This window comes from Ranitomeya variabilis, chromosome 4, assembly GCF_051348905.1.
Source record: "Ranitomeya variabilis isolate aRanVar5 chromosome 4, aRanVar5.hap1, whole genome shotgun sequence".
NCBI classification, from domain to species: Eukaryota; Metazoa; Chordata; class Amphibia; order Anura; family Dendrobatidae; genus Ranitomeya; species Ranitomeya variabilis.
In genome coordinates this window covers 729,081,196-729,107,803 of record NC_135235.1, presented here as the reverse complement: position 1 = coordinate 729,107,803, position 26,608 = coordinate 729,081,196, and the positions used below count along the sequence as shown (strand labels likewise).

At 46.5% G+C, this 26,608-nt stretch overlaps 1 protein-coding gene across 2 annotated transcripts in view; it reads left to right on the top strand.

The window, feature by feature from the left end:
- LOC143767949 (uncharacterized) overlaps nt 1-26,608 on the top strand; it is a 133,370-nt gene that overhangs the window by 55,337 nt on the left and 51,425 nt on the right. Inside the window, exon 1 of one of the 2 annotated variants that reach the window (XM_077256503.1) lies at nt 13,725-13,758. The exons of the other annotated variant lie outside the window; for it this stretch is intronic. The gene's annotated coding sequence lies outside the window, so the exon portion shown is untranslated. Of the gene's footprint in view, nt 1-13,724; nt 13,759-26,608 lie in introns of those variants that run through there. 2 annotated transcript variants of the gene reach the window in all.

Here is a 26,608-nt window from a genome sequence, read left to right as displayed (position 1 = left end):
GCCATCATTACGTTATACAGCTAACAAGACAGGATGGTATGTAATAAAAAACAGAGTTCTATAAAATCCAATATGTAAGGGACAGTGCTGTACATAACAAGAGAGGGCTCTGTATAATAAAAGATGGCAATATACATAATAAAGGAGACTATGTAATATATATGTTATATATATTTATATATGTAGCTTTGTCGCCTTAAAAGGAGGAGGGCCCAGACACATTTCCTGCACAGGGGCCCCAAGCTGTCTGTGTCCGCCTCTGGTTGAAAGCAATGCTAAAGTTGAAAAGCGCATAAAAAATGCTACGTGTGAACATAGCGCAACTGGTGAAGGAACAGTTTTGTTTTGCATTGCCTTGCATACAAATCATTATCCTGGATAGAGTATTCCTTAACATATTTCCCAAAAAAATCAATTTTGGTTTCATTTTTGTATGTTTTATTGTGCACCAGGAAAAGTGGCATAAAACTTTGACAACATTGTTCACAGCCGTGACTTGGGAGTCAGAAATGCTGCCAGGGGTCTTCCCCATGATGTTCCCATGTCACTTGGGGGGGTTTGAGGCAAAAATGCTCAGGTTTCCCGTAGACTTACATTGGGCTCGTTACTCGGGTTGAGCACCCAAGCATTTCAATTTGCTCGACCCGAGGAACGGGCACCCGAGCATTTTAGTGCTCGCTCATCACCAATGGTGTTATATCTGTATCAAGATTTTTTTGAAAATTCATTGAATCCATTGTCCCCTCTATCTGTGAAATGTTCCCTGTGCCATTGGCTGCAGCACAACCCCAAAGCATGATTGATCCACCCCCATGCTTAATAGTGGGTGAGATGTTTTTCTCCTGAAATTCTGTGTCTCTTCTCCACACATACCTTTGATAATTGTGGCCAAAGAGTTGAACTTTAACCTCATTGGTCCACAGGACTTGTTTCCAAAATGCCTCAAGCTTGTTAAGAATTTATTTTGCATACGTCTGATACTGAATTTTATGGTGAGAATGCAAGAGAGGATTTCTTCTGCTGACTCTTCCATGAAGGACAGATTTGTGCATGTGTCTCTGAACAGTCGAACAATGTACCACAACACCACAACTCTGCTAAATCTTTCTGAAGGTCTTTTGTAGTCAAGTGGAGGTTCTGATTTGCTTCACTAGCAATCCTACAAGCATCTCTCGCTGAAACTTTGATTGCTATTTCTTAATTACATTTACAACTGAGGAAAGGGTATCTTGAAGAAAACGCTTTGCTATCTTCTTTTAGCCTTCTACTGCTTTATGGGCCTGCAGCATTTTCATTTTCAGAGTGCTTGGCAGTTGCTTAGAATAACCCATGGCTGCTGTTTTTTGGAACAAGGATAAAAGCTGGGTTTTTATAAGGCTGGGAAATCTTCAGCACCTGACTTTTCCTAATGATGATAATGAACAAGACATAACCCTAACAAGCTAATTAAGGTGTGAACTCTTGGTCAAAATTATCTCAGCAGACAAATCGCCAAGGGTGCCTAAAATTTTGTATGAAGAAAACAGATTATATCTTAATTACCCAGATGACTATTTTTAGCAAACCAAGAAGAATATGCTGTTATCTACTTTTGCTCATGTAAGCCTGTAATAGTGACTTGTAAGCTGATATTTCAAATAACATAGTGTGCGCTTATCTTTGATGACTAGTGATATGCTAATTATGCATTGTATTGTTGAGCCAGTTAATTGATTTTAACAGCAGAGAGGGAAAAACATCTCGAATAGTTTAAATAAAAAAGTAATGCTACTTGATCTCATCACTATTTTTTCTCTAATCTGTGATGCTGGACTGAAGGACACTTGTCAAGTCTAAAAATATGCATCTGTATAAAGAGACGTCGAAACAGATAGACTGAGAGAGAGACGGCCAGAGATTCTGCCAAGACATACGCATCCAAAGGACTAGAGTCTGGACAGCAGCCAATATCATGGCACCATCATGTGGGACACAGATCATTCTACAGGAAACAACCTAGGGTATTTTGGCTCCGGTTGTAAGAATACAGATCTGCTCCATTTACCATCACTGAACCATAGATAAGTTTGGAGAAATCCAGGATTGGGACCTGCTTGTCGTCTGGCTCCATGGAGATGTTTGGAGAAGCTAGGTTGTGAAACTCAGATCAACTGACCTTGTATGTTTTATGGACTCAATGGACTGTCATCTTCCTATGCTTGTCGTTACCTCCTGTCTGTGTGTGTGACACAGGTGGGGTAGCGACCCTGGAAGATCTGAAGTCACAGCTGCTATTATACTGGCGAGTCAGCGGAAGGGTGAGATTTTGTAAAGTGCACCATCTTGGGTATTGATCTGGGACTGTTCTATGTGTTATCTGCCTGTTTTGTGGTTCAGTAAAGCATTGCCACACTGTTTTACCCTCACCCTGTGTTGTCTGAGTAGCTTTATGCTCACATTAATGGGAGAGTGGGAGTTCGGCGGGATGATCCCTGATTGATGTGAAACAACTGAAAATATGTCTTATATTCTAGGTTCTTCAAAGTAGCCACCCTTTGCTTTAATGACTGCTTTGCACACTCTTGGCATTCTCTTGATGAGATTCAAGAGGTGTTTGTAACGGAGTACCATCCCCGCCCTGATTTCATAGACCATACTTCATTAACATTTCCTACCCTGCTTCTGGTGGGGGGCATTGTGTTCATTTGTTGCTCTCTGCAGGGGGCTTCTCAGACTGTCTGGGACAGTGGGACTGGACATCTGGAGCCTCCTTTGTACTTTCAGCTCCAGGTAACAAATGTTTGAGGGTGGGTGTGAGCCCCTCCACCCATCCAAGGGGCAGATCCCTAGAGGGTGGAACAATAAGCCCATGGATATACTATCATTCTTCTGGGACCTGTGTGGTGTGAGGAGCTAGGATCTGCTGCTGCAGCCAGATCTTGATGCCTGTCTATGAACCAGTGTTTTGTTTTCCCTGGAGTCAGATTATCGGGTGTCGCCCTGGATTTGTTTTTTTGTTGCGGCCTTATTGTAAGTTGAAGAACCTGATCACTGTTTGCCGGAATATTCTCTCAGTTGCAATAAAGGTCTCTTGGATTATTCATCGGTCTGCTGTCCCTCCTTGCTCTGTCGCACACCCCGTCACAGTAGTTACCGGGAATGGTTTTCACTTTACAGGTGTGCCCTGTCAGGTTTAATAAGTGGGATTTCTTACCTTATAAATGGTGTTGGGATTATCAGTTGTGTTGAGCAGAAGTCTGGTGGATACACAGCTGATAGTCCTACTGAATAGACTGTTAGAATTTGTATTATGGCAAGAAAAAAGCAGCTAAGTGAAGAAAAACGAGTGGCCACCATTACTTTAAGAAATGAAGGTCAGTCAGTCCGAAAAATTGAGAAAACTTTGAAAGTGTCCCCAAGTGCAGTTGCAAAAACCATCAAGTGCTACAAAGAAACTGGCTCACATGATGACCGCCCACCCCAGGAAAGGAAGACAAAGAGTCACCTCTGCTTCTGAGGATATGTTTATCCGAGTCACCAGCCTCAGAAATCGCAGGTTAACAGCAGCTCAGATTAGAGACCAGGTCATTGCCACACAGAGTTCTAGCAGCAGATGCATCTCTACAACAACTGTTAAGAGGAGACTTTGCGCAGCAGGCCTTCATGGTAAAATAGCTGCTAGGAAACCACTGCTAAGGACAGGAAACAAGCAGAAGAGATTTGTTTGGGATAAAAAACACAAGGAATGGACATTAGACCAGTGGAAATCTGTGCTTTGGTCTGATGAGTCCAAATTTGAGATCTTTGGTTTCAACGACCATGTCTTTATGCGACGCAGGAAAGGTGAACGGATGTTTTGTACATGCCTGGTTCCCACCGTGAAGCATGGAGGATGAGGTGTGGGGGTGCTTTGCTTGTGACACTGTTGGGGATTTATTCGAAATTGAAGGCATACTGAACCAGCATGGCTACCACAGGATCTTGCATCGGCATGTTATGCCATCCAGCCTCCACAGTCACCAGACCTGAACCCAATCGAGATGGTTTGGGGTGAGCTGGACCGCAGAGTGAAGGCAAAAGGGCCATCAAGAGCTAAGCATCTCTGGGAACGCCTTCAAGATTGTTGGAAGATCATTTCCCGTGACTACCTCTTGAAGCTCATCAAGAGAATGACAAGAGTGTGCAAAGCAGTCATCAAAGCAAAAGGTGGCTACTTTGAAGAACCTAGAATATAAGACATTTTCAGTTGTTTCACACTTTTTTGTTCAGTATATAATTCCACATGTGTGATTTCATAGTTTTGATGCCTTCAGTGTGAATGTACAATTTTCATAGTCATGAAAATACAGAAAAATCTTTAAATGAGGAGGTGTGTCCAAACTTTTGGTCTGTACTGTATATATAATGTATACAGCAACAAGGTAAAGTGCTTAGTTAAAAAAAACAAAACAAAAACAAGTGCAAAAAAGCATCAGAAATTAATGTCACTGTAATTTACCAATTGACCACAAGATGGTGGAATTGCTTAGTTTCAAGCCAATATAGGACAAATCATGCCTGTGTATTTGCCAAATGCCAAAGAAAAAAAGGCGAGCACTACTGCAGATGACATACTATTTATAAATGCCATCTCCATCAACTATTGATATTATATAATAATAAAGCTGTGCAAATGATCATGGCATAACTGTACCAATGAGGTCTATGGGTGCCAATTAACAAACCAGCCCAACTAAAGAGAGCAAACTTCAGGACAGATAGGGCAAATAATGCGATGGTATGGTGTCCTAACTAGGACTGAATTTTACCTGAATGCCATAAAGATCTAAAGAGTGCCACTGACAGGACCTAGAGACCTCCTGCCCAGATGCGCGCCTTTCACCCAGCTTCTTCTGGAGGCGTGTCCTGGATGAAAAGGTGGTGCACATAAATTCCAGGCCTGAGCAATAGAAATATTTCCTATGGGATGACCTAATCAGTTGTCATACAAACTGCACATGCGTTAGATAAATAATCCACCACGGTTGTTGCCGTGTATGTGCTGCGCATGTGTTGGTAAAAAAAATCTGCCAATCGGAAAGTTTAGCCCAATGACTCAGTTGTTACTATGTATCAATGCGCATGTATAAATGGCACCACTGTTTGCTTAATATATAAATACTAGCTGAAGAGCCCGGCGTTGCCTGGGCATAGTAGATATCTGTGGTTAGTTATAGCACCTCACTTCTCTTATTTTCCCATTACGCCTCTCATTTTCCCCCTCACATCTCTCATTTTCTCCCTTACACCTTTCATTTTCCTCCTCACTCTTATTTTCCCCCTCACTCCTCTCATTCCCCCCTAACACTTGTCATTTCGACCTCACATCTGTAATTTTTCCACTGTTTTCCCTCACTCCTCTCATTTTGCACTCACACCTTTTCATTTTCACCTCACACCCCTCATTTTCACCTCACACCTCTCATTTTCCCCTCAGTATACATGTTTGTCATCTCCCTCATATGTAGTACACACCTGTATGTCATCTTCTGTATATAGTATATTCCTGTATGTCATCTCCCCTGTAAATAGTATATACCTGCTGTATGTCATCTCCTGTATATTGTATATTCCTATGTGTCATCTCCTCCTGTTGTGATTACCTTGGAGGCTGTGAATGTCCAGGGAACTCCTCTCGGGGATGACTCTATCTGTAACCATCATCTGAGAGATTGGAGCACAGAGAGTGGGAGAGTGAGCTTCTGCTCTAGCTGCCCCTGAAGTTCCAGGTCGTTCTGCAGCACACACCATTGCAGTTCTCTTGCATGGAACTGGGCCCATTTTACTGCCGGTATGCAGGAGGTTAAGGACCCTAACACCGACATGGCTCTTCTTAAAGACATTTCCGGCTTTTTTAAGGTGGACATAATCATCTGTTTGATTTTTTCCTCTTTTTCTTCTGGGAGGCGACACTCCTGTGCCACGGAGTCTACCGTTATCCCCAGGAAATTCTGGACCATTGCTGGCTCTAGCTTGGACTTCTTGAGGGTTAGTTGCCATCCCAGTGTCTGTAGAGTGTCCATCACTATCCTGACCTGCTCCTGACAGTGAGAAAAGTTCTTCCCCACTATCAGGAAGTCGTCCAAGTAGGGTATTATCAGAGTGTCTTTTTCCCTGAGATGTGCCGCGACCTCTGCTATCAGCTTTGTGAATACCCGTGGGGCTGTTGCTATCCCAATGGGCAGAGCCCTGTACTGAAAGAGACGCAACTGGGACCCCATCTGAACTGCCACTCTGAGAAACCGACGGTCTTATTGTCTGATTGGGACGTGATAATAAGCGTCCTTGAGGTCGAGGACGGACATGTAACACTGGGGATATAGAAGCTTCACCGCTGATTTTATGGTCTCCATCTTGAATGATGGTATTACAAGAAATTTGTTGAGGCCTTTTAAATTTATTATTGTCCTCCAAGAGTTGTCCGGTTTTTTTATGAGAAAAAGAGGGGAATAAAATCCTTCCCTCATTTCCTCTATAGGAACTTCTTCCAAGACGTGCTTGTCTAGGAGTGATGTTACTTCTCCCTCCAGACTGTCTTGTTTCTCTTGGGAGGACTGTACCGGAGTCTGCATATATCTTCTTGGAGGCCAGTGGTGGAATTTTAGTTTTAGGCCTGATCCTACGATCTGCCGGATCCATATGCTGGATGAGATCCTCTCCGAGGCTGGAAGGAAGTGAGAGAGCCTCCCTCCCACCTGAGAAGGACCGTCACTGGGAGGGTTTTTTGGTGTCTCTGGGGGATTTGCCAAAATAGAAGCCCTTTCCTCCCCTGGGTCGCTTGTCCAGGTTGCTACTCTCTCGGTCTCTGTACTGCTGCCTTCGGAATTTCTGGCCTCTCCGAAAGGAGCGACGAAAGGACTGAAATGGCTGTTTTGGAAAGTTTTTCTTTTTATCACCGGCCTTCTCCAATACCTCGTCTAATGCCGGTCCGAACAGGAAGTTCCCCTCACAAGGCAAAGAGCAAAGCTTCATCTTCGCCTGAGTATCTCCTGGCCAGCATTTAAGCCATACGGCATGGCGTCCTGTGTTGGCTAAAGCTGCTGATTTTGCTGCCAGCCTAGCCGAGTCTGCTGATGCTTCAGCTAGAAACACAGCCGCTGCTCTCATGGTTAGTATTGCCTCCAGGATAGCTTCCCTGGGAACTTTTTGTTCTACCTGTTCCTCCAGGTTGTCAATCCAGATTTTAAGGGATCTGGCTACACAAGTGGCCGCGATAGCTGGCCTTAGTGCTCCTGCCAAGGCTTCCCATGCCGTTTTCAGGGAACTATCCACTTTCCTGTCCAGAGGTTCTTTTAGAGAACCTAGGTCCTTGAATGGCAGGGAGGATTTCCTGGCAACCTTTGAGACTGTCACATCAATCTTTGGGGCTCTATCCCAAGATGAGGACGCCTCCTCTTCAAAAGGATACCTTCTTTTTAGGGAGGTGGTTATTTGGGACCTTTTCTGGCTTTTGCCATTCCCTTTTAATCAGTTCTTGTAGCTGTTCATTAACAGGGAATGACCTTCGTTTTTTCTTTTGTAGACCACTGAACATAACTTCTTGGGCTGTCTTTTTGGCCTTCTCATCTACCAGCCCCATGGTAGAGCGAACAGCTTTAATAAGCTTACCCGTAGCCTCTGCTGGAAAAGTGTCTTCCTCCTCTGACCTACTATCAGAGCAGCGGGCCGTATCAGAATCCTGCTCTGACCCCGAGGAATCTCTTTGGGATCCTACTGAAGGGCTGGATCTGTCCCTAGATCTGGCCTCTGTGTCAGCTGTCTGTAGTGCTTTTACGGACCTAGAGACTTCGGACTGAATCAGAGATCTTAGGCTGTCCGTAAAGGAGGGTGTTTCCTCCGCCACAGTCTGGTTGATACACTCCTGACACAGTCTTTTACCCCAAGATGACATTAAAGGCTTTTTACATAAGGGACATTCATTATTTTTAGTCTTCACCTTATACTTTTTGTGAACCTCCTATACTCCACCCTCCAATGTATGTAAGAAAAGAGGGGAGAGAGGAGATAAGAGAAAAGAACAGACATTAGCGTGCTGGACTTTCTCGCAGTTCACTCACCACTCGGACACTTTCAAAGTACGGGTACCGGATCCGGAGGTTGATTGGTTTTCTCCGTGTCTCCCAATGAGACTAGGGACCCCTCCTTGGTATGCCGATCCATCCGTATGCTGTCCGAGCGGCTTCTGCTGCTGCCATGGCGGATCTGGCTCTTTTCGCTTGAGCGAGACCACCTCTCCTGCACCTCTTGCTGTGGCATCAAATGCTCTGGTGAAAAACTCTCCATCATATACACCACCACGCAGCAAGAGTAGTCACCTTCAACCTGACCTGGTTTAGTGACACAGGGAAGCGCAACTGGCTTTTTTAAATAGATTCACTTTTCTTTTTTTTTTAAATGAATCACCTGGTTGATCCTGCCTTTACTGGTCGCTTCAGTGATCAGGTGTATAATCGCACCTGTCCTGAACGATTACCTGGCTGATCGTGCCTGCACCACTTCCGGTGCTCCTATATATGCAATCAAACACCTGGTTGATCCTGCCTCTGCCGCCGCTAGCGCAACACCTGCGCTGTAAAAACATGCCAGAGCGCGCACCCGGCAACCACATCCGGTGCGCGCTATTAGATCCACGATATATACCTGGTTGATCCTGCCATCCGGTCCTGAGTGCGCACCCGGACCTTACTTCCGGTGCGCGCTCCTTAATCAACTACTCCACCTGGTTGATCCTGCAATCTGACGGCCTGCGCGCGCTCACTTCCGGTGCGTGCTGCTGAACTGTGCTCCAGGCGCGCATCACTTCCGGTGTGCGCCGCCTTTTTCGATCCCCCTGCCCCTTACAAATGTTCCGCCTCCGGGTAATGTGCGCCCGTGCATACCTTCATATCCGGGTACCCGAGCCGGCTGGATGGAGGCTCGCAGCGCTGACCCTCATCTTCCTCCGGTGCCCACGTCACGGATGCCCTGCCTCTCAGGAAGACAGCAGCACTTACGCTCAGCGTGCCAGACACTGCTCCATGCTTCTGCCTTCTCAGGTACCAACCAGGAAGGAGGGGAAGGAGGGAGGGGGAGACCTGCACTTCACGCTCGACAGGGAGGGCCCTAATACCTCCAAGGAGCTTACCTGGCCTGGGCACCGATGTGCCTCACGGGCTGCATGACCACCAGTAGTCAACAGGGGGGGAACCATAAGGTGACCCCCGTGGACAGCAGGATTTTAAAATCAACAGGGGGAGAGCGCCACCTGCTGTCCCCGTGGATAATTTTCACCCGGGCGTTTCGCCTCGCGGGCTGTGGCCATGCTTCGCTCAGGGGGGGAATGGTATACATTGACCCCCGAGGCAACTACGGGTACCTGGTGACGGGTGCAGCAGACCAGCGCCTGCCCAAATCCACCCGACCCAGGCCCCGGCATCCTCCTCTGTCTTCATCAGACGTCTTCCATCTTGAGGGTTCCCCGTCAAGGACAGGAAACCAACTGATGTGGAGAGAGGAGCCGCCCCTTTTATCTTGAAGGTTTCCTGTCCTTGATGGGCGGATCCCCTCTCTCGTGGTGCCCTCATGTATGATGGAAAAAAACATGTACAGGTAAAGACCAGAGTTCAGACAGGGACAGATATGGGAACAAGTACAGGAGAATCAATCAGGCCTGAGTATACAGCCCCCAGGGTGGTGGAAACAGGAACAGGCCTGGGTATGCAGACCCCAGGGTGGCAGAAACAGGAACAGGCCTGGGTATGCAGCTCCCAGGGTGGCAGGAACAGGCCTGGGTATGCAGCCCCCAGGGTGGCAGAAACAGGACTGGGTATACAGCCCCCAGGGTGGCAGAAACAGGAACAGGGCTGGGTATGCAGCCCCCAGTGTGGCAGAAACAGGAAGAGGCCTGGGTATGCAGCCCCCAGTGTGGCAGAAACAGGAACAGGCCTGGGTATGCAGCCCCCAGTGTGGCAGCAACAGGCCTGGGTATGCAGCCACCAGGATGGCGGAAACGAGACACTGATGCCTTTTGGCTGGGGACAAATTAGAAGTGTGCACACAGTCTCTATAAGACTCAGGAAGTGTCGGGGCTGCCGCCCTAAGCATACATCCAGGAAGTATGCAGCAAGGACATGAGGCCCAGAGCAAGGATCCGGCAGAAGACAGAACTCACAGCATGGCCCAGAGTGGTGAGTAAGATGGGAGGTGGGAAGTCATGCATACAGCCTCTCTCATGTTGAGTTTGTAAAATCATTTATCTCCAGATAATTGGTTAAACAGGTCAGGTATAAGGGGTAAAGTATAGGGATTGTGCACCGTGCTTGGATTCATCTTTCTAAAATCCAAGCATGGACGCAGCCCTCCATCCTTACAGCGACTGGAGAGGTGGATGGTCGTATATGAGCCTTAGCCGGACTCTTCAGAATATAGTCTGTGAAGCTGCCCTCCCTGGAAGGGGTGAAATAAGTGAGATTTCGGCATTTTAGCTCCTGGTGTGGAGGCGATAGCACAATCATATGCCGCCATATACTAGACGTCCGGTAACTGGTGATAATTCCCTCATGTGTGGGGTCTATTTGTCTCCGAGAAATCACATGTTACATTCCACACATAACACTGTGTAGAAAAGGCGGCGTGAGGTAATTGTGCCAGTAGTGAGGGGGAATAATGGCGGGAATCAGGGGCGGACATACCGCCGGTTCAGCCTGTGCAGCTGCACAGGGGCCCCAAAGGAGAGGGGGCCCGATCAGCTGCTGAAATGTCTTGTTCTGTCATAGAGGCAGCGGCAGCATCTCCAGTAAGTGGAGAGGAAGGCGGCTGGTACCTGAGTCATTTGCCGTTAGAAAGGGCCCTGCAATCTGCAGCAGACGCTGTAGGGGCCGCTTCCTCTCCTCTTGATGCTGCTGCTGGCTCTATGATGCAGGTCAGGAGAATCGCAGCATTGCTTTCAGTTCCACTTTCAGGGGCGTGGCTAGGCAGTAAATACATTATTTACTGCCTAGCCACGCCCCTGCAAGGGAGGCTATGGAATCAAACTCTAATTTAGTATAGTTTGATTGCAAACTTCCATAGCGTCCCTTGTGCACACACGCTGAGCTGGTCTGCGAAGCTCCTCGTCTGGGTCCTCTCCGCTTGTTGTCACATGCCTGCTGCTCCAGCATCCATCCTGTGCAGAGCGTGTCTCCTGCAGCTGCTACAGACCTCAAGGCCTCTTCTCTTGGAGCACAAGGTGAAGGATGGCCGGGAGTCAAAACTGCTGCTGGTTAGTATCTGCAGAGCTGCAGTGTCAGGAGGCAGTGTGTCCATGACAGCAGTGACTTAGTGACTGTGTGCTCGGTGCTTCCTGGTCGAAGCAGTGAATGGCTGAGGAACCTGATCCTGCACCGATCAGATAGCAGGGAGCTGCCTCACAGGCACTAATTCACTGCTTGTAATCACTGACCCCAGATGCCTCCTGCCATTACTGATGCAATATCTCCAGGCTCAGAGTGACCAATGACCCCAGCCTTCCTCCTGTTCTGTATTTTGTATTGCTGCACTTAAAGGGAACCTGTCACCTGTTTTTTCCGTATGAGATAAAAATACTGTTAAATAGGGCCTGAGCTGTGCATTACAATAGTGTATTTTGTGAACCCCGATTCCCCACCTATGCTGCCGAAATACGTTACCAAAGTAACCGTTTTCGCCTGTCAATCAGGCTGGTCTGGTCAGAAGGGCGTGGTGTCTTCCCCCAGATCTTGCTTAGTTTTCCATTGGTGGCGTAGTGGTGTGCGCATGCCCAAGGTCCCGAATCCACTGCACAGGGGAGGGAAAAGAGCGCGATGTGTGCTATTCCCCTGGTGATCGGTGGGGGCGGCCATCTTCCTGTGGCCGCGCGTACGCAGATGGAGCGCTCTGCTGCCCAGGGCTTCAGGAAAATGGCCGCCGCGATCTCCATCTGCGCACGCACGGCATCCCGCGGCCATTTTCCTGAAGCCCCAGGCAGCAGAGCGCTCCATCTGCGCACGCGCGGCCACAGGAAGATGGCCGCCCCCACCGATCACCAGGGGAATAGCACACATCGCGCTCTTTTCCCTCCCCTGTGCAGTGGATTCTGGACTTGGGCATGCGCAAACCACTACGCCACCAACGGAAAACTAAGCAAGATCTGGGGGAAGACACCACGCCCATCTGACCAGACCAGCCTGATTGACAGGCGAAAACGGCTACTTTGGTAACGTATTTCGGCAGCATAGGTGGGGAATCGGGGTCCACAAAATACACTATTGTAATGCACAGCTCAGGCCCTATTTAACGGTACTTTTATCTCATACGGAAAAAACGGGGTGACAGGTTCCCTTTACTATATACAGTATAATTCTGTATAATATGCGCACACAAACAATATAGTACACAGATGTGTATTTTATGAGTATATTCCACTTGTGTATTAAATATAGAGGTATATACTGGCTCATTGATAAAGGCAACCACTGTATGTCCCTTTTGCCTAAAGGTACCTTCACACATAACGATTTCATTAACGATATCGTTGCAACGTCACGCTTTTTGTGACGTAGCAACGATCCAGCTAACGATATCTTCATGTGTGACAGCGACCAACGATCAGGCCCCTGCTGGGAGATCGTTGGTCGTAGGGAATGATCAGGACCTTTTTTTGGTCGCTGATCACCCCGCTGTCATCGCTAGATCGGCGTGTGTGACGCCGATCTAGCGATGTGTTCACCTGTAACCAGGGTAAACATCGGGTTACTAAGTGCAGGGCCGCGCTTAGTAACCCGATATTTACCCTGGTTACCATTGTAAAAGTAAAAAAAAAACACTACATACTCACATTCCGATGTCTATCACGTCCCCCGCCGTCAGCTTCCCTGCACTGTGTAAGCGCCGGCCGTAAAGCAGAGCGGTGACGTCACCGCTGTGCTCTGCTTTACGGCCGGCGCTTACACAGTGCAGGGAAGCTGACGGCGGGGGACGTGACAGACATCGGAATGTGAGTATGTAGTGTTTTTTTTTTTACTTTTACAATGGTAACCAGGGTAAATATTGGGTTACTAAGCGCGGCCCTGTACTTAGTAACCCGATGTTTACCCTGGTTACCAGGGGACTTCGGCATCGTTGAAGACAGTTTCAACGATGCCGAAGTTGTTCCCCTGATCGTTGGTCGCTGGAGAGAGCTGACTGTGAGACAGCTCCCCAGCGACCACACAACGACTTACCAACGATCACGGCCAGGTCGTATCGCTGGTCGTGATCGTTGGTAAATCGTTTAGTGTAACGGTACCTTAACAAAAGAGGACGGTATGAAATAAAGACCAGGGCACTGTAAATAACAGTACTGTATATAGCGAGAAGGCACTGTGTAATAAGAGATGGTGATACACATAACAAGAGAGGGCACTGTGTAATAAGGGACTGGTGCTCTTTATAACAAGAGAAGGCACTGTGTAATAAGGGGCGGCAATATACATGACAGGATATTATGTAATACATGTATACTGTATAGCTGTACATTGGTAGCCATAAAAGGAGGGGGGCCCAAACACATTTCTTGCACAGGGGCCCCAAATCGTCTGTGTCCGCCCCTGGCGGGAATGTCACTGACTGAGGAGAAGTCTCCATGTAGAGGCTGCACTAGTCCTGATCATTCACTGTTGAGGCCCCTGATCATGTGACCCCTGACTCCTCCCCTCCTGTGACCTCATCACAGGTCCTGTGCGCACAGAGCAGCCATATATGTGGAGTGCGGCTCTGCGGGTGGAGGTAAGTGCTGGAGATTCTCCATTACTGGGCGCGGAGGGGGATTAACCCCTTCAGCACTGAGACTCTTGGGTTTTTTGTTGCCACGTTATAGGAGTCATTGCGTTTTTGTTCTGTTTCCTGTAATAGATACATACAACCCAACTATGGAGGACAGGAAGTGAGGAAATGTATTGTTCTCATAGTACAGGGCCCCTTTCTTGGCCCTGCTCAGTATAATGCCCCCATTATGCCCCTGTGAGCTGGTGACCGGATAAAGCACACAGACAAACCGGAAGTAACCAATATAATTATTTATTTCCTGATAATGGGAATTGTGGTCACTATGGCAACAGTGAATAATGCAGAACAGGGTGATTACGAGGTGAAATATCCAATATCAGATACACAATGAATTCTCCGCCTCACTCTCACTAATAGCAGCCTCTAACCACATGTGACTTTAGCTACTGACAAGGGGGATTTTCCTGACACATATAGTCGACAACACTCTACTCTGCGAACACCGGCCATAGTGGGGTCTCCACCTCTTCCCGTTTGGCCATAAGTCCTCCTAATAAAGCCTATCAGGGCTCGCTGGGCCGCCTTCACTTCTACCAGCTTTCACCTTGTCTGTTGTACTACCCTGGACCAACACCTGTACTGACGTCAGTCCTGGAAGCAATGGCCGGCTCACTCGCGCCTCCTGCTCTTCACTGCAGGCCTATACTACTGAGTGGAGTCTCCTCACAGATCTTCGGTGCTTGACCAACGGCAGATGTCTCTTGCACCAGAAGAAATAAGAGCTGTGACTCTGCTCTTGCCTGGTGAAGTTTGGACTCTGGGTCTTGACCAGTGCAGGTCAGGTTCTCAGGCCTTGGCTGGCATAGTCTGGACTCTGGGACTTGTCTGGTGCTGCCTGGGTTCTGCCTCCACAACCAGCTGCCTCGGGCACTTTACCATGGCCTGGTACCTCAGATTCTTTCCCTGGCAAGCCGTTTTTTTTGCTTGGCTCCAAATCTGTTCTGACTTTGGGGCTATGGTCTTTATAATAACAGTAAACTGCGTCATCAAGGTCACGTGACCTACTGTACCATCTATTTGTTCATGCAACATTTCCAAACTATGATATTGGAGGGATACAGAGGTTTAGGCATAAGATAAAATCAAAATATTTTATTATAATTATTTAAAAGGACGGTTGCATATAAAATTTAAACATGAGATCAGCGCTGATATCTCATCTTCCAAGATCTCCATCTGCGCATGCGCTTCGCCTCCTGGCTGCCATTTTCCCCAGAGTCCACCGCACAGGAAACCACGGAACTGCAAGGGCTCTGGCCTTACACAAAATGTCAACAGAGCCCCCCACAGCACTGCCGGACACAGCGCAGCAGCAGCATCGGACACAGTGCAGCAGAGCACTGTACACAGTGCAGCAGAGCACTGGACACAGTGCAGCAGCAGCACAGGACACAGTGCAGCAGCAACACCAGTACCGGACACAGCGCAGTGGCAACACCAGACATCGGAACACCCCCTCATCTCAGCCTGCGGCCTGCAGCATCACCCCACTCCTGCCTCCTCCAGCAGCGACCCTACTTCAACGCAGCCACCACCCCCGGTAAGCAATAAGATGCATTGATTATAAGAAGCACCACCATGTTATTAAAAAAAGTTTTTCCCTATTTTTCTCCTCAAAATTTGTATTATCAAGTTATTATTATAACTTGGGTTATAATCCGGAGCATCTTATAATCCAAAAAATACAGTAGAAATTTTTGCAAATGTATAAAAAAAAACAAAAAAAACCTGAAATATCTAATAGTCATAAGTATTCAGACCCTTTGCTCAGTATTAAGTACAAACATCCTTTTGAGTTAGTACAGCCATGATTCTTCTTGGGAATGATGCAACAAATTTTTCACACCTGGATTTTGGGATCCTCTGCCATTCTTCCTTGCAGATCCTCTCCAGTTCTGTCAGGTAAGATGGTGGACAGCCATTTTCAGGTCTCTCCAGAGATGCTCAATTGGGTTTAGGTCAAGGCTCTGGCTGGGCCAGTCAAGAATGGTCACAGAGTTGTTCTGAAGCCACTCCTTTGTTGTTTTAGCTTGATGGAAGGTGAACCTTCGGCCAAGTCGGAGGTCCAGAGCACTCTGGAAGAGGTTTTCATCCAGGATATCTCTGTATTTGGCTGCCTTCATGTTTCATCCATTGACAACCAGTCATCCTGTCCCTGTAGCTGAAAAACATGCCCATAGCATGATGTTGCCACCACCATGTTTCACTGTTGGGATTGCACTGCGCAGGTGATGAGCAGTGCCTGGTTTTCACCACACATACCGCTTAGAATTATCACCAAAAAGGTCTATCTTCATCTCATCAGACGAGAGAATCTTATTTCTCATAGTCTGAGAGTCCTTCATGTGTTTTCTAGCAAACTCTGTGCGGGCTTTCATATGTCTTGCATTGAGGAGAGGTTTCCGTCGGGCCACTCTGCCATAAAGGCCATCATTACTTCAAGAAATGAAGGTCAGTCAGTCCCAAAAATTGGGAAAAGTTTGAAAGTGTCCCCAAGTGCAGTGGCAAAAACCATCAATCACTACAAAGAAACTGGCTCACATGAGGACTGCTCCAAGAAAGGAAGCCCAAGAGTCACCTCTGCTTCTGAGGATAAGTTTATCCGAGTCACCAGCCTCAGAAATAGCAGGTTAACAGCAGCTCAGATTAGAGACTAGGTCAATATTACACAGTGTTCTAGCAGGTGAGGGTATGATGTGCACACTGTAGAGTTCAGGAGAGGAGGTGCTGGCTGGACATCCAAAGTCAAATATACAAGAACAACAGCCGCACTCAAGTCTTTGTATTGTTGTAGAACATTTTTTTAGTTGCTTTTATTCATGTGCACAGGCACCACCAAATAATTTTAAAGAAAACGTGATTGTGGACAACAAAGTTAACGTTTCGACCAGGCACGGTCTTCCTCAAAACATCACTTATGTAGGAAGAGCAGAAGGGAAAGTAAGCATATAGAAAGAGCGTCCCAGAGAACAGCTCCAAGTAGAATTCAGGAGTAAGGTGTCCGTCTCATTGGGAGAGTGATGGGCTGCTACACCAGATGACCTGGCCTCCACAGTCACCAGACCTAATCCCAATCGATATATTAAACAGTCTTAGAAAAAAAATTTTTGCAAAACGTCAAATACTGTAATAAATACACACTACTACTAGAATACGGAGTAGAAAGACGAAACAGCAAAATAATTAAAATATTTGTAAGTTTATTGAAAGATGATTAAAAACATGTAAAATACCAAAAATAAGCTAATAAGAACCACACATGACAGAGCACACAAACAGGGACTTCTGAAAAAATCAAGATATATGTACCAAGCCAGGTATGCTTAGAGGATTAATGCCTTATGAAAAGCGTATTTATGAGCAGATAAATATAATTAACTATGCTGCCAATTATATATAACACTTAATTATATGTGCAAAAAATTGCTACATGAAGTGCCAATTAATAAATACCTATTAAATATATATACAAAAAATGATAAATGTGGACTTGTAAATGACCTAAAGTGTCCTAGTGCAAATTACAAGTATATGTAACTAGTTGATAATCATAAAGTGCTGAATGCTCAGTGCAAATGCATAATGCACGAATGTGCCATTACAAAATTATAACAAAATAGATCTAGCATAAAGTGCTAAATGTTCAGTGCAAGGGCATAATATACACGGATCCAGCATAAGGTGCTAAGTGTTCAATGTAAAACACATGCTATACACGTGTGTCACCGCAGAGTAGCCACAATATGGATCCAGTCTAAGGTGCTGAGTGCTCAGTGTTCTGTCCTCACTAAATGAGGCAGGCTCATGTAGCTATCCAGTCAGCTAAACCGCTATACCGGGTCCAATAAGGAGACTGTGGTTGAGTCTGTGCTTTATTAAACGTATTGGTATATTGATGCGGTGAAACTGTGAACAATGATATACATGGAATCAGTACATGGTATAGAACGATACATACTACACATGATAAACATTATGCATTACATTTAGAAGGCTAGTAACTGAACTAGGAGTGCAACTGGTTAAGCTAGGCTAATATAGAGCAGAAATATCTAGAGAAAAAACATAAAGACATACCGGCAATGCAATCGCAAGGGGAATGAAGTGTAAGCGTCTTCCCTGGAAGGCAAACTAGAGGAAGTGAATGAAAACTGGAGGGAAATGTGGGCTGAGCTACCATAATGCATTGCAAAGGAGGATCAGACATAAAAAATACATAGCAGAAAAATAGAACAGTCAACATATCTCTGACCGCTAGAGGGAGCCAAAGCACTACAGATGAATAAAGGCATGAATATATCAATACTGTATACTGAGAAACTGCGATTATGCAAACAAATAATTGGAGGCAACAAATTAGATGGCGGAGACAGAACACTCCCCGTCTGACATCAACGGATGTCACTACTCCTTTCTTCCGAAGGCAACAATAGGACCAGTTCAGATACCGGTCTGGAAAATGTCTTAGGTTCATTCCCTTTGGTCATCCTTAGTTCAACTTTGCGGACATTGCCATCCTTGCTGGGGAACGTTGCGGTAACTAGACCAAGTGGCCACTGGTTCCGGTGAATTTGACAGTCTTTCACAAGAACAAGGTCACCTACGTTCAGATTAGGTTTAGTAGATTGCCACTTCGTACGTGGCTGCAGGGTAGACAAATATTGTTTGCGCCACCTGTCCCATAAGGTATTTGCAAGACTTTGTACCTGTCTCCATTGGCGCTTGACCAGATTGTGGTAATGTTGTAAGATTAGGTAGGCAATATGACATTTTCCGGGAAGTATAAGAGGGAATTTCTCCACAAACTCTATCTCAGCTTCTTTGAGTCGGCCCCCTACTCTCAGTAGGCCACTGTTGTCGATGAATGGGTCGAGTTTTCTCAATACGCTGCTCATTGGTATTGGAGCTTTGTTAATGAGACATTGGATTTCTGCAAAGTAGGTTTCTCTTTGAACAGTGAGGATGATGTGATTTCTAGAGAACTCTAAGTCGGAGGTAACATAGGTATTTTTACAAAGATGCCAACCTTTACATTTTTCTGTGCCACAAGTTCTGGTGGTCTTGAATGAGCGAGCTATATGAGTCAGGCAGGTAATAGCTCGAGTAAGTGACTTCCAACTTGAGAATCTGTCGAACCTGCAAGATCCAAGCTGGATGACAGAGGTCATTGTATGAAGTGTAGACACCTGAGGGCGGATTTCAACATCTGAGTCCTCTCCTACTAGTTCAAAGGTGTCTGGAAAACATTCCTCAATGTGCAATAATTTTGGTCCTGACAGCCACGTTGTGCTTCCTAGTCGACTTGCGTCAACTGCTCTAGTTGCATGATCTGCAGGATTCTGGTCTGTGGGTATGTAATGCCACTGCTTTGGATGAACTGATCTCCTGATTCGTAGCACTCTGTTATTGACATAAACGTAGAATCGCCTGGTTTCGTTGTGGATATATCCCAGGACTACTTTGCTGTCCGAGTAGAACTTGGCCTGTGTCAGGTCGATATCCATTTCGGATGTGATGAACTCTGCTAACTCAATGGCTAGGACTGCGGCACAAAGCTCTAACCTGGGTATAGTGTGCTCTGGTTGTGGTGCGAGTTTGGCCTTTCCCATAATGAAACCAATGTGGCACTGACATTTGGAATCTACAGTTCTCAGGTAGGCAACAGCGGCAATCGCTTTGACAGAAGCATCTGCAAATACGTACAGTCTTTGGCTTTGTATTTCAGTAGATGGCACAGGGGCGTATGGTCTTGGCACATTCAGGTTGGAGAGTGCCGCTAACGAGTTCTTCCACTCTTCCCACTGGATCCTCTTATCAGGTGGCAGAGGTGCATCCCAGTCAGATGTTTCCCTAGTTAAGTCTCTTAGTAGGGCCTTGCCTTGTATAGTAACAGGAGCTGCGAAACCCAAGGGATCGTACAGACTGTTGATGGTAGACAGGACGCCTCTACGTGTGAAAGGCCTTTCTTCCTGGTTGACCTGAAAGGTGAAAGTGTCTGACTGTAGATTCCAGAGAAGCCCAAGGCTGCGTTGCATTGGTGCGGGGTCTGACCCCAGGTCCAGGTCTCTTCGACCATTACATAGGTCCTGAGAAGGGAACGCTTCCATGAGTTCTTGGCTGTTTGAGGCTATTTTATGAAGCCTAAGGTTCGAGCAGGCAAGCATGTCCTGGGCTCTCCTGAGAAGACTGATGGCAGTCTCAATTGAAGGCATTGCTTTGAGACAATCGTCGACATAAAAGTCCTTTTCTATGAATCTTCTGACATCTTCTCCGTATTCTGCTTCTCCTTCCTGAGCTGACCTTTTGAGTCCGTAAATGGCGACGGCAGGGGAAGGACTGTTGCCGAAGATGTGCACTCTCATGCGGTACTCTGTGAATTTCTTTAGTAGGATCATTGTCTCTGTACCAGAAGAATCTTAGGAAGTTCCTGTCTCTCTCTCTCACAAGGAAACAATGGAACATTTGCTGGATGTCAGCGATGAAGGCAATGGAATCCTTACGGAAGCGCATAAGTACTCCCAGCAGTTTGTTATTGAGGTCTGGTCCTGTTAGTAGAACGTCATTTAGGGAGACATCATTAAATTTGGCACTGGAATCGAACACGACTCTAATCTGGCCTGGTTTCTTAGGGTGGTATACTCCGAACATGGGTAGGAACCAGCATTCTTCAGAGTCTTTGAGAGTGGGAGCTAGTTCTGCGTGACAGTTTTCAAAAATCTTTGACATGAAGGAGAAAAAGTGATCTTTCATCTCTGGTTTCTTTTGCAGATTACGTTTGAGAGAGGAGAAACGTTGTAATGCCTGATTTTTGTTGTTCGGTAGACGTGGTCTGTGGGTTTTGAAGGGAAGAGGTGCGACCCAGCTGTTGGTCTCATCTTTAACGAGTCCCTTGTCCATTACCTCTAAGAACAACTTGTCCTCTACCGACATTGCCACTTGGTTGTCCTGTTTAGTTCTCTGGAAGACTGTGCACCCTAACTGATCCTCATAGCTTCCCGACACTATACTGCTGTCGTGAGTAAAGTCTATTAAATGATTGGGCAGTTGGATGCTGTGTGGCAGTTCCCTGACATGGAACTCATTGTTACAAGGTTGAAACAGAGATGGTCGTCCTTTCTCCAATGTATTTGTCAGCATGCTTGTCACAGAAGATGGGGCATGCATGTGTCCCAAGCATACGTTGCCAATTATGACCCATCCTAGGTCTAGCTTTTGAGCATAGGGAGCATTGTGGAGTCCATTGATATGACGTCTCACTTTATGAACCTGCAGGATATCTCTCCCCAACAGCAGAATTATCTGGGCCTGATGGTCGAGTTCTGGTATAAGGTGTGCTATTTGCTTTAAGTGAGCGTGATGGATTGCTACATCTGGCGTAGGGATTTCAGATCTGTTGTCTGGGATCTGGTTACATTCGATGATCGTAGGTAGTGGTAGGCAGAATTGTCCGTCTAATGACTCGATTTGGTAGTCTGTAGCTTTCCTGCCTGCTGTTGTCACAGTACCTGCACATGTCTTTAATGAGTAGGGAGTGCTTGGCCCTTTGATGTTGAATAGGTCAAAGAAAGTTGATCTAGCCAAGGATCGATTACTTTGATCATCCAAGATAGCATACAGTCTTACAGCCTGGTCTCTATGGCCTTTTGGGTATACTCTGACAAGGCATATTTTTGAACAGGACCTACTGTCTATTGTCCCTTTGCAGACCTCGGTACATTGTGAAGTGATCTCTGGCGTAGCTGTATCAGTGTTCCTTTCCTCCCCGCCATGCTCACTGTCAGCTGGCGTGTTTTGTGCACTCCATGGAGCTGGGCCTGGGTGTAGAGCAGTGTTATGGTCTGTGGTGCCACATTCTGTGCATTTTACACTGACCTTGCAGTCCTTGGCGAGATGAGTTGTGGACGAGCAGCACTTGTAGCAGATACCGTTCTCTTTCAGGAAGCTTCTGCGGTCTGGCATAGATTTTCCTCTGAAGGCTCTGCATTTCAGGAGAGGATGAGGCTTCTGATGAAGTGGGCACTGCTTGTCAGGGTCCTGCACCTTTGTCTCTGATTGGGAGCAGCCAGCAGACCTGTAATTAGAACCTGGAGAAGAAACATAAGTCTTGTGTACTGCCACAGATGTTCTGCGTGGATTTGCAGGTGGTGACGGTGTGGCATATGGCATTGCAAAGTCAAAGCTGGGATCGTTTCTAATTCTCGCTTGTTGGTGTATAAAGTCTACAAAAACGGAGAAGGGGGGAAATGGAACACTGTGTTTGTATTTGTACGTGGAACCATGTGTGAGCCACCTCTCCTGTAGATTGTAGGGCAACTTCTGGACTATAGGGTTAACACCTCTGGCTGTGTCGAGAAATGCAAGTCCCTGTAGGTCGTCCTCGTATTTGGCAACTTGGACTTCCTTTAGTAGGTCGCTTAGCTCTCTAAGTTTCTGGAGACCTTTGTTAGAAATTTTAGGAAAGTCATCGATTCTTTTGAACAAGGCTCTTTCTATTACTTCTGCTGAGCCGTAACACTCATCCAGCCTCTTCCAGATCTCTTTGAGGCCGGTCTCAGGGCGGTTTATATTAATGTCTCTGATCCTTACTGCGTGTTTGACTGACTCTCCTCCCAGGTATTTGACTAACAGGTCTATCTCTTCCCTGTGTTGTAGCCCCAAGTCTCTAATGACATTTTGGAAGGAAGCTTTCCAAGCTCTGTAACCTTCAGCTTGGTCAGTGAATTTCATGAGTCCCTTGGCAACCAGTTCACGTCGTGTGAAGAACTTGGCAAATTCTGTTGTGAACCGGTTGTCGGTGGAGTACACTGGTGATGGATCGCCCTGATAGTGATGTGAGGTGCGTTCATACCTGTTAGTGTCCTCAGGGTGGCGCCAGCCGGTGTCGTATTGCTTCGGTCTGACGTACGGTGTGTCAGCAGGGTGATCCACGTTGGTTACCTGGTGAGGGGCAAGGTAGTCATTAGCAGAGTCGTTTTGTCTCACGTTTTCGAGTTTGTTTCTGTCCTGGAGCTGAGCCTCGTGGTGACTCTCGCTCACTTCGCTGGAGACGTCGTATTCTCGTTCTGGTGCTGGTTCAGGGTTATAGTTTGGATAAGGAAGTTCATTAACATACTGAGATGTGCGTTGTGGTGTGTCTTGTAGTGGAAACTCCAGACTTGACGTACTGCTTTGGCTATGCAGCTTGGGGCTTTGCGCGGCTTCTAGCGATTCCGCTTCAGCGAGGGCTGCGGCAGCTTCCCTTTTTGCTGCTAGGCTTTCTAAGGCGGCATCCACACGTGCCTTTTCTAACTGCATCCTTCTCTCTTGATCGGCTCTCTCATGATCTATGCGTGCTCTCTAAGCGTGACCTTCTCTCTTCATCATCTAGGCGTGCTTTTTCTAATTTAAGTTGCATCTCTTGGTCAGCAAAGCTCGCTCGTATTTTGGCGGCTTCAGCATTTGCGCGGGCAATGGCAACCGCGCTGGTGATGGATGTTGTCTTTGAGGAAACGGAAGTAACAGATCTTGTTCTATGCGATTTGTGAGACATGGTGTCTTGGGAAAGTGCTTGGCTGTGCAGAGATTGCTGTAGCTGTATTTAGTCTCTGAGTAGCCGGTGACTTGAATCCCACTAGTTGGATGGCTGCCGTTTCACTGTTCTGTCCTCACTAAATGAGGCAGGCTCATGTAGCTATCCAGTCAGCTAAACCGCTATACCGGGTCCAATAAGGAGACTGTGGTTGAGTCTGTGCTTTATTAAACGTATTGGTATATTGATGCGGTGAAACTGTGAACAATGATATACATGGAATCAGTACATGGTATAGAACGATACATACTACACATGATAAACATTATGCATTACATTTAGAAGGCTAGTAACTGAACTAGGAGTGCAACTGGTTAAGCTAGGCTAATATAGAGCAGAAATATCTAGAGAAAAAACATAAAGACATACCGGCAATGCAATCGCAAGGGGAATGAAGTGTAAGCGTCTTCCCTGGAAGGCAAACTAGAGGAAGTGAATGAAAACTGGAGGGAAATGTGGGCTGAGCTACCATAATGCATTGCAAAGGAGGATCAGACATAAAAAATACATAGCAGAAAAATAGAACAGTCAACATATCTCTGACCGCTAGAGGGAGCCAAAGCACTACAGATGAATAAAGGCATGAATATATCAATACTGTATACTGAGAAACTGCGATTATGCAAACAAATAATTGGAGGCAACAAATTAGATGGCGGAGACAGAACACTCAGTGCAAATATATAACGCACAAATGTGCTACTACAGGATTATATCAGCAAGGATCCTGCTTACCCCGTAACACGTAATGTAGCAGAAACATGTAACCATACCTGGTTATAAATAAACACGGTCCCAGATTATGCGTGTGCTCTCACCCCAAAGAGATGTGAGAGCACACGCATAATCTGGGACCGTGTTTATTTATAACCAGGTATGGTTACATGTTTCTGCTACATTACGTGTTACGGGGTAAGCTGGATCCTTGCTGGTATAATCTTGTAGTAGCACATTTGTGCGTTATATATTTGCACTGAGCACTCAGCACCTTAGACTGGATCCATATTGTGGCTACTCTGCGGTGACACACGTGTATAGCATGTGTTTTACATTGAACACTTAGCACCTTATGCTGGATCCGTGTATATTATGCCCTTGCACTGAACATTTAGCACTTTATGCTAGATCTATTTTGTTATAATTTTGTAATGGCACATTCGTGCATTATGCATTTGCACTGAGCACTTTATGATTATCAACTAGTTACATATACTTGTAATTTGCACTAGGACACTTTAGGTCATTTACAAGTCCACATTTATCATTTTTTGTATATATATTTAATAGGTATTTATTAATTGGCACTTCATGTAGCAATTTTTGCACATATAATTAAGTGTTATATATAATTGGCAGCATAGTTAATTATATTTATCTGCTCATAAATACGCTTTTCATAAGGCATTAATCCTCTAAGCATACCTGGCTTGGTACATATATCTTGATTTTTTCAGAAGTCCCTGTTTGTGTGCTCTGTCATGTGTGGTTCTTATTAGCTTATTTTTGGTATTTTACATGTTTTTAATCATCTTTCAATAAACTTACAAATATTTTAATTATTTTGCTGTTTCGTCTTTCTAATCCCAATCGAGATGGTTTGGGGTATGCTGGACCGCAGAGTGAAGGCAAAAGTGCCAACAAGTGCTAAGCATCTCTGGGAACTCCTTCAAGATTGTTGGAAGACCATTCCCGGTGACTATCTCTTGAAGCTTATCAAGAGAATGCCAAGAGTGTGCAAAGCAGTCATCAAAGCAAAAGGTGGCTACTTTAAAGAACCTAGAATATAAGACATATTTTCAGTTGTTTCACTCGTTAACACTACTTGTTAGCTCAGTAGTTAATGGCCTAGCGAGAGGATTAAACGTGGAAACTATAGGGTGGACCCACTGGACCGTGGCAACGAACCTCCCACGGGCGAGCTGACCAAGTGCACCACCCCCTATACAGGGAGCGTTAGGGGTAGGCCCGAGGGAGACTATCGCCACGGCAGCTGGTAAAGAAGGACGGGCAAGGAGGCAACTAAAAGGATAAAATAATGACTAACGAAGAGACAGAAACAGGGAGAGCGTGGGAATGCAGACTGGACGGAGGAGATGAACAGGAGGACTAACCACGAGAGCAGGGACCAGAGGAAGGACACGGAAGACAGGCTGGAGGCTGGAACACTGACTAGGAGGAAGACGGAATCAGGCAGGCTAGGATACTGGAGCACGGATAGGAAGGAAGACACCGGAGGACAGGCAGGGACACTGGAACATGGACCGGAAGGAATACACCGGAGGACAGGCACTAGAAGGGAGCAAGGAGAAGACCAAGATTAGTTACAACGGAAGTGAGCGGTGAACAACCAGGCAGGAAAGAACGCCGAGGACCCAGATTCACTTGACGGAGACAAATGACAATCAGGCACCGCCGATAGGAAAAGGCGGCCTGATAAAGAGAGTGGAGGCATACCTTCCGGGTCGGAGTGCACAGGGCGGCGCAGAAGACACAGCCAGGCTTCAATGAAAGATGTGTGCGCGTGCGCCGAGGAACCCAGAGCGTGCCAGCACCCGAGGAGGAGCAGTCGCTGAGTGTGCAGGGAGAGAAGACCGGAAGCAAGCAGGGACGCGCCTGGACGCCGCAGCGAGGCGAGTATGAGGCACATGCGGCGAGGCAGGCGGGAGCATAACACCTAGACCCTGTAGTGGACATGGTGACAAAGGGTCACACCAGACAGAAGGTATGGGTGTCAGGTAATCGCAACACCATACAGACCGCTGGGGATTGGGGTGGTCGATCAATGGGGCAATTCTATCAGAGGAGGTGATGGAGTCGAATGATGGATGGTTTCAAAAGGACTCAGTGACAGGGCCCGACTTTGACAGATGGTTTGACTGTCAGAAACTACTGAGAAGGGTCTCTGGTCGGGTAATAGAAAGCGCCAAGCCCCACTGATTTAGGCAGAGGGGGAGGTATGTGGTATGATGCCTGGTCATGTGGTTAATGATGGTGTGGTCATGTGATGGAAGCCTGAGCTTGTTTTCTCAGATCTACTGCTGAGAGTTTTCTATACATTTGGAAGGATTCTAGGTGACTTGGAAAGATGGGTGGGTCCGGTCAACTACATAGCCCACCCAAAGTGGTGTGTCTGAATACCTAAGATGGTGCCTGTGTGTTTTTGCATGGGCGGTAGTGCTGGCTAGTGTGAGCCAGAGTGTGGAGGCTGTTTGGCACATGGTC